The sequence below is a fragment of the Mytilus californianus genome, unplaced genomic scaffold (genome assembly GCF_021869535.1).
Source record: "Mytilus californianus isolate M0D057914Y unplaced genomic scaffold, xbMytCali1.0.p SCAF_12, whole genome shotgun sequence".
In the NCBI taxonomy this organism is placed as follows: domain Eukaryota; kingdom Metazoa; phylum Mollusca; class Bivalvia; order Mytilida; family Mytilidae; genus Mytilus; species Mytilus californianus.
Window position 1 is genome coordinate 12105044 of NW_026262604.1, and position 9120 is coordinate 12114163.

Genomic DNA, 9120 nt, shown 5'->3' on the forward strand with positions numbered 1-9120 from the left:
GTTATATCTTTTGGATTTTCAATAATATCGATCTCGAGCATCACTGAACAGATATTCATGGTCGAAAATCGCATCTGTTGTCGTAAAATAGGTAATGTTAAATTAATTGCATAATATTCTTTTTTTCTCACTGAACCAATATTTTTTTAGGTTACTGTGTGTCTTCTATTTGTGTGGACTCGTCTTGAATTTTGACATTATTATACGACCGCAAAAATTTTTTGTGGTCGTTTATTGGTATGACGTTGGCGTCGTCGTCGTCGTCGTCGTCGTCGTCCGAAGACACATTGGTTTTCGCACTCTAACTTTAGTTTAAGAGAATGGATCTCTATGAAATTTTACCACAAAGTTCAATACCACAAAAGGAAGGTTGGGATTGATTTTGAGGGTTATGGTACCAACAGTTAATGAATTAGGGGCCAAAAATAAGCATTTTTGTAACTTCCAGACATAACTTGTGTGTGAGTGAATGGATCTCTCTGACATTGTACCACAAGGTTCCATATCACAAAAGGAATGCTGGAATAGATTTTGGGGGTAATTGCCTCAAAATTTTAGGAATTAGGGGCCAAAAAAGGGGCAAAAAAGAAGCATTTTTCTAGTTTCATGACAATAACTTGTGTGTAAGTGTATGGATCTCTCTGAAATTGTACTACAGGGTTCCATATTACGAAGGGAAAGCTGGAATTGAGTTTGGGGGTAATTGCCTCAAAATTTTAGGAATTAGGGACCAAAAAGGGGCAAAAAAACAAGCATTTTTCTAGTTTCAGGACAATAACTTGTGTGTAAGTGTATGGATCTTTTTGAAATTGTACTACAAGTTTTCATATCACAAAGGGAAAGCTGGAATTGAGTTTGGGGGTAATTGTCCAAAACGTTTAGGAATAAGGGGCCAAAAGGGGGCCAAAAATAAGCATTTTTCTAGTTTCCAGACAATAACTTGTGTTCAAGTGTATGGATCTCTCTGAAATTGTACTGCAAGGTACTATACCACAAAGGGAAGCTAAGGCTGGGATTGATTATGGGGGTAATTGCCTCAGAATTTTAGGAATTAGGGGCCAAAATGGGGCAAAAAAACAAGCATTTTTCTAGTTTCAGGACAATAACTTGTGTGTAAGTGTATGGATCTTTATGAAATTGTACAACAAGGTTCCATATCACAAAGGGAAAGCTGGGTTTGAGTTTGGGGTTAATTGCCTTAAACGTTTAGGAATTTGGGGCCAAAAAGGGGCAAAAAACCAAGCATTTTTCTAGTTTCCAGACAATTATCTTGTGTTCAAGTGTACGGATCTCTCTGGAATTGTACTGCAAGGCACCATACATTGTAACACAAAGGGAAGGCTGGGATTGAGTTTGGTGGAGATTTTGTTTTTCTTTTTTTTTCTTTAAAATTTTCCATTTTAAATTGGTTATTTCTGATTTATATATAAAAGCAAACAATAATGATATGGTTTGAATAGGTAGATTAAAAAAAATTGAAGTTCTTAGACCACATTCATTCTGTGTCAGAAACCTATGCTGTGTCAAATATTTAATCACAATCCAAATTCAGTGTTGTATCAAGCTTGAATGTTGTGTCCATACTTGCCCCAACAGTTCGACCTCTGCGGTCGTATCAAGCTGCGCCCAGCGGAGCATTTTATTCACTGTAAATTGATATTTTGGGGGAACATCCGTACGACAGCAATCGGCATACAAATATAAATCATTCAATGCCAAATTCTGAAGAGGCTGGAGGTTAAAAATTGTTTTTGAAAGTTGAAATCCTTACAACATATCTCTATTTAAAATCCAAATGATAAATAAGACAAATATATGCCCAGCTGTAAAAAAAAAATACAACAAATCATTTTTGAAAACAGCAATTTAACGAATCTTTCGCAGAAACCGTGAACGTGTTCGGTACATTTGCACTTCAATCTTATAGATAAGACTCCTCCGCTGGTATTTTATCTTTAGAAAGTTAGTTCACGTGTTTCGCCTTATCTAAGACACTTTCTATCTGCTTAGATTATTCATACCATATGAAATCAATGCAATGATAGAGTTATCAGGTGACAATTACAGTTATTTTGTCAGTTTAACTGCATTTATTTACATTTCCTTATGCGTTTCGTGAAAAATTCGATTAAGATTTGGGTGAGATAAAAAAAATATGAAATATCATTAAGACGTTAATCGTTAGCCTATTGGGAGCGTTCTAGTTCATTATGTATTAAATGTACATATTTAGGGCATTTGGGTTTTCTGTACGGAGTATAATAGTGGGTAGATAGAAATGATGTTGGCGAAATTTAAAAGACGTATACTAAATATACTTCACACGTATTAGGGTTGAAATATTGTTTTACTTTCAGAAACCATCGCAAATGATGTACTACCAAGCTATGTTTGTTTCTTTTACTGATTTTTGTGGCAATGTCTATTTCAGTAATGATCAATAAGAATAGCCAAATTCCCTTTTATTATAAATTTGATACGTTCGAAGCGCTTCATCGGGAACGCTCAAAACAAATATTTGAAAGCTAAAAGAATAGCAAAACCATCTGAAGTGAAATTTGGCTGAAGGTGTAGTTTCTTCGTAATTTTAATATTTTACAATTGGACATTTTAAAAAAGTATGTCATAAACTATATTTGTATCGATACAATGAATTCTAGAATGGAATGCTATATGACTTTCATACAAGTGAGAGGTTTAGCTAGCTATAAAACCAGGTTTTATCCACCACTTTCTACATAAGGAAATGCCTGTACCAAGTCAGGAATATGACAGTTGTTTTCCATTCGTTTGATGTGTTTGGGTTTTTGATTTTGCCATTTGTTAAGGGACTTTCCTTTTTTTAATTTTCCTTGGAATTCGGTATTTATGTTATTTTACTTTTTTCTGTGGTAATGATACACTAGGTGTAGCAGTCAGCCAGCAGCGGTATTGAACGAGGATACACTAGGTGTAGCAGTCAGCCAGCAGCGGTATTGAACGAGGATAAACTAGGTGTAGCAGTCAGCCAGCAGCGGTATTGACCGAGGATACACTAGGTGTAGCAGTCAGCCAGCAGCGGTACTGACCGAGGATGCACTAGGTGTAGCAGTCAGCCAGCAGCGGTACTGACCGAGGATGCACTAGGTGTAGCAGTCAACCAGCAGAGGTACTGACCGAGGATGCACTAGGTGTAGCAGTCAGCCAACAGCGGTACTGACCGAGGATACACTAGGTGTAGCAGTCAGCCAGCAGCGGTACTGACCGAGGATACACTAGGTGTAGCAGTCAGCCAGTAGCGGTACTGACCGAGGATACACTAGGTGATGCAGTCAGCCAGCAGCGGTACTGACCGAGGATACACTAGGTGATGCAATCAGCCAGCAGCGGTACTGACCGAGGATACACTAGGTGAAGCAGTCAGCCAGCAGCGGTATTGACCGAGGATACACTAGGTGTAGCAGTCAGCCAGCAGCGGTATTGACCGAGGATACACTAGGTGTAGCAGTCAGCCAGCAGCGGTATTGACCGAGGATACACTAGGTGTAGCAGTCAGCCAGCAGCGGTATTGACCGAGGATACACTAGGTGTAGCAGTCAGCCAGCAGCGGTACTGACCGAGGATACACTAGGTGTAGCAGTCACAGTCAGCCAGCAGCGGTACTGACCGAGGATACACTAGGTGTAGCAGTCAGCCAGCAGCGGTACTGACCGAGGATACACTAGGTGTAGCAGTCAGCCAGCAGCGGTACTGATCGAGGATACACTAGGTGTAGCAGTCAGCCAGCAACGGTACTGACCGAGGATACACTAGGTGTAGCAGTCAGCCAGCAACGGTACTGACCGAGGATACACTAGGTGTAGCAGTCAGCCAGCAGCGGTACTGACCGAGGATACACTAGGTGTAGCAGTCAGCCAGCAACGGTACTGACCGGGGATACACTAGGTGTAGCAGTCAGCCAGCAACGGTACTGACCGGGGATACACTAGGTGTAGCAGTCAGCCAGCAGCGGTACTGACCGAGGATACACTAGGTGTAGCAGTCAGCCAGCAGCGGTACTGACCGAGGATACACTAGGTGTAGCAGTCAGCCAGCAGCGGTACTGACCGAGGATACACTAGGTGTAGCAGTCAGCCAGCAGCGGTACTGACCGAGGATACACTAGGTGAAGCAGTCAGCCAATAGCGGTACTGACCGAGGATACACTAGGTGTAGCAGTCAGCCAGCAGCGGTACTGACCGAGGATACACTAGGTGAAGCAGTCAGCCAATAGCGGTACTGACCGAGGATACACTAGGTGTAGCAGTCAGCCAGCAGCGGTACTGACCGAGGATACACTAGGTGTAGCAGTCAGCCAGCAGCGGTACTGACCGAGGATACACTAGGTGTAGCAGTCAGCCAGCAGCGGTACTGACCGAGGATACACTAGGTGTAGCAGTCAGCCAGCAGCGGTACTGACCGAGGATACACTAGGTGTAGCAGTCAGCCAATAGCGGTACTGACCGAGGATACACTAGGTGTAGCAGTCAGCCAATAGCGGTACTGACCGAGGATACACTAGGTGTAGCAGTCAGCCAATAGCGGTACTGACCGAGGATACACTAGGTGTAGCAGTCAGCCAGCAGCGGTACTGACCGAGGATACACTAGGTGTAGCAGTCAGCCAGCAGCGGTACTGACCGAGGATACACTAGGCGTAGCAGTCAGCCAGCAGCGGTACTGACCGAGGATACACTAGGTGAAGCAGTCAGCCAATAGCGGTACTGACCGAGGATGCACTAGGTGTAGCAGTCAGCCAGCAGCGGTACTGACCGAGGATGCACTAGGTGTAGCAGTCAGCCAGCAGCGGTACTGACCGAGGATACACTAGGTGTAGCAGTCAGCCAGCAGCGGTACTGACCGAGGATACACTAGGTGAAGCAGTCAGCCAATAGCGGTACTGACCGAGGATACACTAGGTGAAGCAGTCAGCCAATAGCGGTACTGACCGAGGATACACTAGGTGAAGCAGTCAGCCAACAGCGGTACTGACCGAGGATACACTAGGTGTAGCAGTCAGCCAGCAGCGGTACTGACCGAGGATACACTAGGTGAAGCAGTCAGCCAATAGCGGTACTGACCGAGGATACACTAGGTGAAGCAGTCAGCCAATAGCGGTACTGACCGAGGATACACTAGGTGGAGCAGTCAGCCAGCAGCGGTACTGACCGAGGATGCACTAGGTGTAGCAGTCAGCCAGCAGCGGTATTGACCGAGGATACACTAGGTGTAGCAGTCAGCCAGCAGCGGTACTGACCGAGGATACACTAGGTGTAGCAGTCAGCCAGCAGCGGTACTGACCGAGTGAAGAAATACTAATACATATATGATTTATGAACGACTGCATACATTTGTAGTAGTTAATGTGGTTAATCGATTGGTTTGTGTTTGACGTAAAGAAGCAAATATCTCATGCGTAAAGTGGTTCGGCGGGGCATACGTTGTAATGGCAAGAAATAAGACTGCCGATAGAAAAAAATACAGGAATAGTAAAATCAGAATTACTGTTAAAAATATTTAATCTTGAACAAAACAGAATGAAAATAAATATTAAGCTACACAAAATGCAGGAAATATATTTGTGTAGAAAATAAGCATGCTTACGAACAGACGAAAATGAATATTCAATCGACGAAAAATCATCCAGCCGCACTCCTCACAGAATTATCGCCCCCTTATTTTTCCTTTATTGTAAATTTACAAAATATATAAATATAACACGTACATCACAAAACTATGTTATATACACTTGCTGAACGATTTCGTGTTGCCATCGTATCTTGCTGGCTTTTCGTAGTTTTTGTTTTTAATTTATTATTTAGATTGAAAGCTATGTAGACATACATGAAATTGGAGTAAATACAGACCCCCGATTAATATTTACTGTTAACTGCATTGTATTTCGGATGGATGGATGGCTGTTTAACGTCCAGTGGCAAATTAAATGTATATTCAGGACGGGAACCCTACTTTGTACTAGACCGACACGCTTAGCCGGAGTTTTAACGTGCTAGTTCACAAGGTAACAGTCCGCAGGGAGACACACCACCTTACCCGGACACATTATTCTGACTCCGAGCCGACCAGTCTTTGCTCTTACTCCTTAATGCTGCTTTCTTAACGGAGAAGAAGCAAATACCAATTTTAAAGTATTTGGTTTGACCCGGCCGGGGTTCGAACCCACGACATTCCGCACTAGAGGCGAACACGTTACTAAAAGACCACCAAGGAGGTCATTGTAGTTCGGAGTCTGGTTTTTAAAATTGTTGTTGTGTTCTTTTATACTCAATCTAAATAAAATACAGATCCTTTGTCCACAGGCCTTGCTTACAAGGATCTTATAACACTTTCTGTTCTAATAATTATTACATCAGCCAATGAAATATCAGCCTTAACTTTTTTTGATTGATTGATTGATTGATTGGTGTTTAACGCCACTTTCAACACTATTGTGCTATTTCGTGGCGGTTAGTTTTTATTGGTGGAGGAAGCTTCAAATTTTTGAAGGTGTGTATTAATCCGACAAAACCAGAGGATCCCGAAAGGTGTTTAAAACAGAAAGAGGAGCGGAGCGTTTTTAGATCCTTGTAAACAAAGCTAAATCGCAATTGAGATCTGAATTTTAATCAGATTGTGTTATATTGTACAATATTTTTGTTAATTTCTGTAGTCCTTTTTATACTTCCGATTTTGAGTTTGAATGTCCCTTTGGTATCTTTCGGCTCTCTTCTAGATAAATATTATACATGATTCCTGTATGGCTTTCAAATGTTAAGGTTTGGGTGTTCCCGATGAATGTTATTCCGATACAGGTTGTCCCCGATAAAGGTTATTCCCGATAAAGGTTGTTCCCAAAGGTTATTCCCGATAAAGATCATTCCTGATAAAAGTTAATCCCGATAAAGATTGTTCCCGATAAAGGTTATTCCCGATAAAGGTTGTTCCCGATAAAGGTTATTCCCGATAAAGGTTGTTCCCGATAAACGTTATTCCCGATAAAGGTTATTCCCGATAAAGATCATTCCAGTAGAGCGCTTCGGACGCACGACATTTATAAAGTGTTAATTTCATTTAGTTTATTTGAGTTTTTAGTTTTGCTTTTTTGCTTATTAGATGTTGTAAAATGAACACAACGTGTTGCACTCTTTTAAGATGGACATCGAATTTCAATAAATTTGTTAATAAATTTCAACTTTATTGAAAAAAACACTTCTGATCCATATGGGGGAATTGATTGCCACGACAATGAACACACGAATGGGAAAAATATGTATCATATAAACTATCATATTCAAATTACATAACTATATTCAAATATTTTCAAGGACGGCTTGCCAAAGGCCAGCTTTAGCGACTTTTTTTAAAGAACCTTATCCGACATTGTTTCTTATTTATAATTTGTTTAAATTATTGAGTTATAATTAATGTTATATGAAATAGTTTCAATGAAAATATGTTCTTCTAACTTTTACTACTAAATAGTAAACACGTTTTTTCTTAATTTCTTCTACTACATATTAAAAGCAACCATAAAAAAAACCTGAATACCATCTTTTGAAAGCAAACAGATTTCAAAATTAAAAGTACGGAAATGCGACTTGTGTCATATTTTATCTTCTAATTGAAGAATGAGAATTGGGTGATTTTTTTATCTCCTAATTAAAGAACGAGACAAATAAAACTACTTACTTTTCATAGAATCTAATCTTAAGCTTTTTTCTCCAGCTGCTTTGAGAGAAATGGATCTTGCTTCCAGTTACTGCCAATCAATAGAAACCTACGATCCGTCACTCATAATGAATTAATATTTTAGTGCATACTTTTATTTTATTTATTACTAAAAATGATGTGAAACAGATACAAATTACTGCATTTATTTTACATGTAATTCATAGCTTTAAGAAATTAACATTAGTTAGCAACAACAAAAAACAACATTTAGACAGCTTGTGTTATGAGTATGAAATCGATATCTGAAGATATGTTAATAAATAAATTATGAATTAAAATGTGTTATTTAATGTATCCTATATTGTTGTCGTATTACGGCGCCCTGTTAGTCTCAGACACATAACGAATTGTGCTGTTTAAAGTTACGCTCTGAAGACGCAAAGTCTAGCTTGAATATGTAAATTCTAGCGCTGAAGATGTAGTCTTTAGCTGAAGATGTAGTCCTGAGCTGAAGATGTAGTCCTGAGCTGAAGATGTAGTCTTGCGCTGAAGATGTAAACTCTATCGCTAAAGATATAAAGTCTTTGAGCTGAAGATGTAAAGTCTTGCGCTGGAGATGAAATCTACAGCACTGCTAATAATGTAAAATGTAGTGTTACACATATATTAAAAATCTAGCGCTGATAATATAAAGTCCGGCGCTTGAGATGTAAAGACTTGCGCTGATGATATAAATTCCACCGTTTGAGATGTAAAGACTTGCGCTGAAAAGATCTGTAAATCCACCGCTGTAGATGTAAAGTCTGGCGCTGCAGATATGAAGTTTAGTGTTTGAAATGTAAGTTCAAACGCTGCAGATATAAAAACAAGCGCTGGAAATGTAAAATCGAGCGCTGAAGATGTGAAGTCTATCTCTGGAGAAGTAAACTCTATCACTGCATTATGATGCAAGTGCTTACTTAACATGTAAAGTCCCCCGCCGTTAATCAAAGATCAAGAGATTGAGATTAAAAGTCCAGAGCTGTGGATATGATTTCAGCGTTGAAGATGTAAAGTTCAGCGCTGGAGATATAAACTACCTTAACAAAGAGAGAGAGAGAGAGAGAGAGAGAGAGAGAGAGAGAGAGAGAGAGAGAGAGAGAGAGAGAGAGCGTACTTTTATTTCTAGATATCATAGTAATTGTTTACATCTCTATCAACCTGTTATTACAAGTTTATATTGATTATCACAGTCTTATGAACATGTGTGCATATAAGCTGACTTAATCATTTCCCCAATAGGTTACTTAACATTTATTATAAGGCCACATTTTACGTTTTCATTTGAAAGTATCAATTTAGCATAACACATTATTCTATTTACTTCCAATGGCTGCATCTAATTTGTAAACGAAAAGGTAATTTGCGCTTTTAAAAAACGATCCCGGTGAGG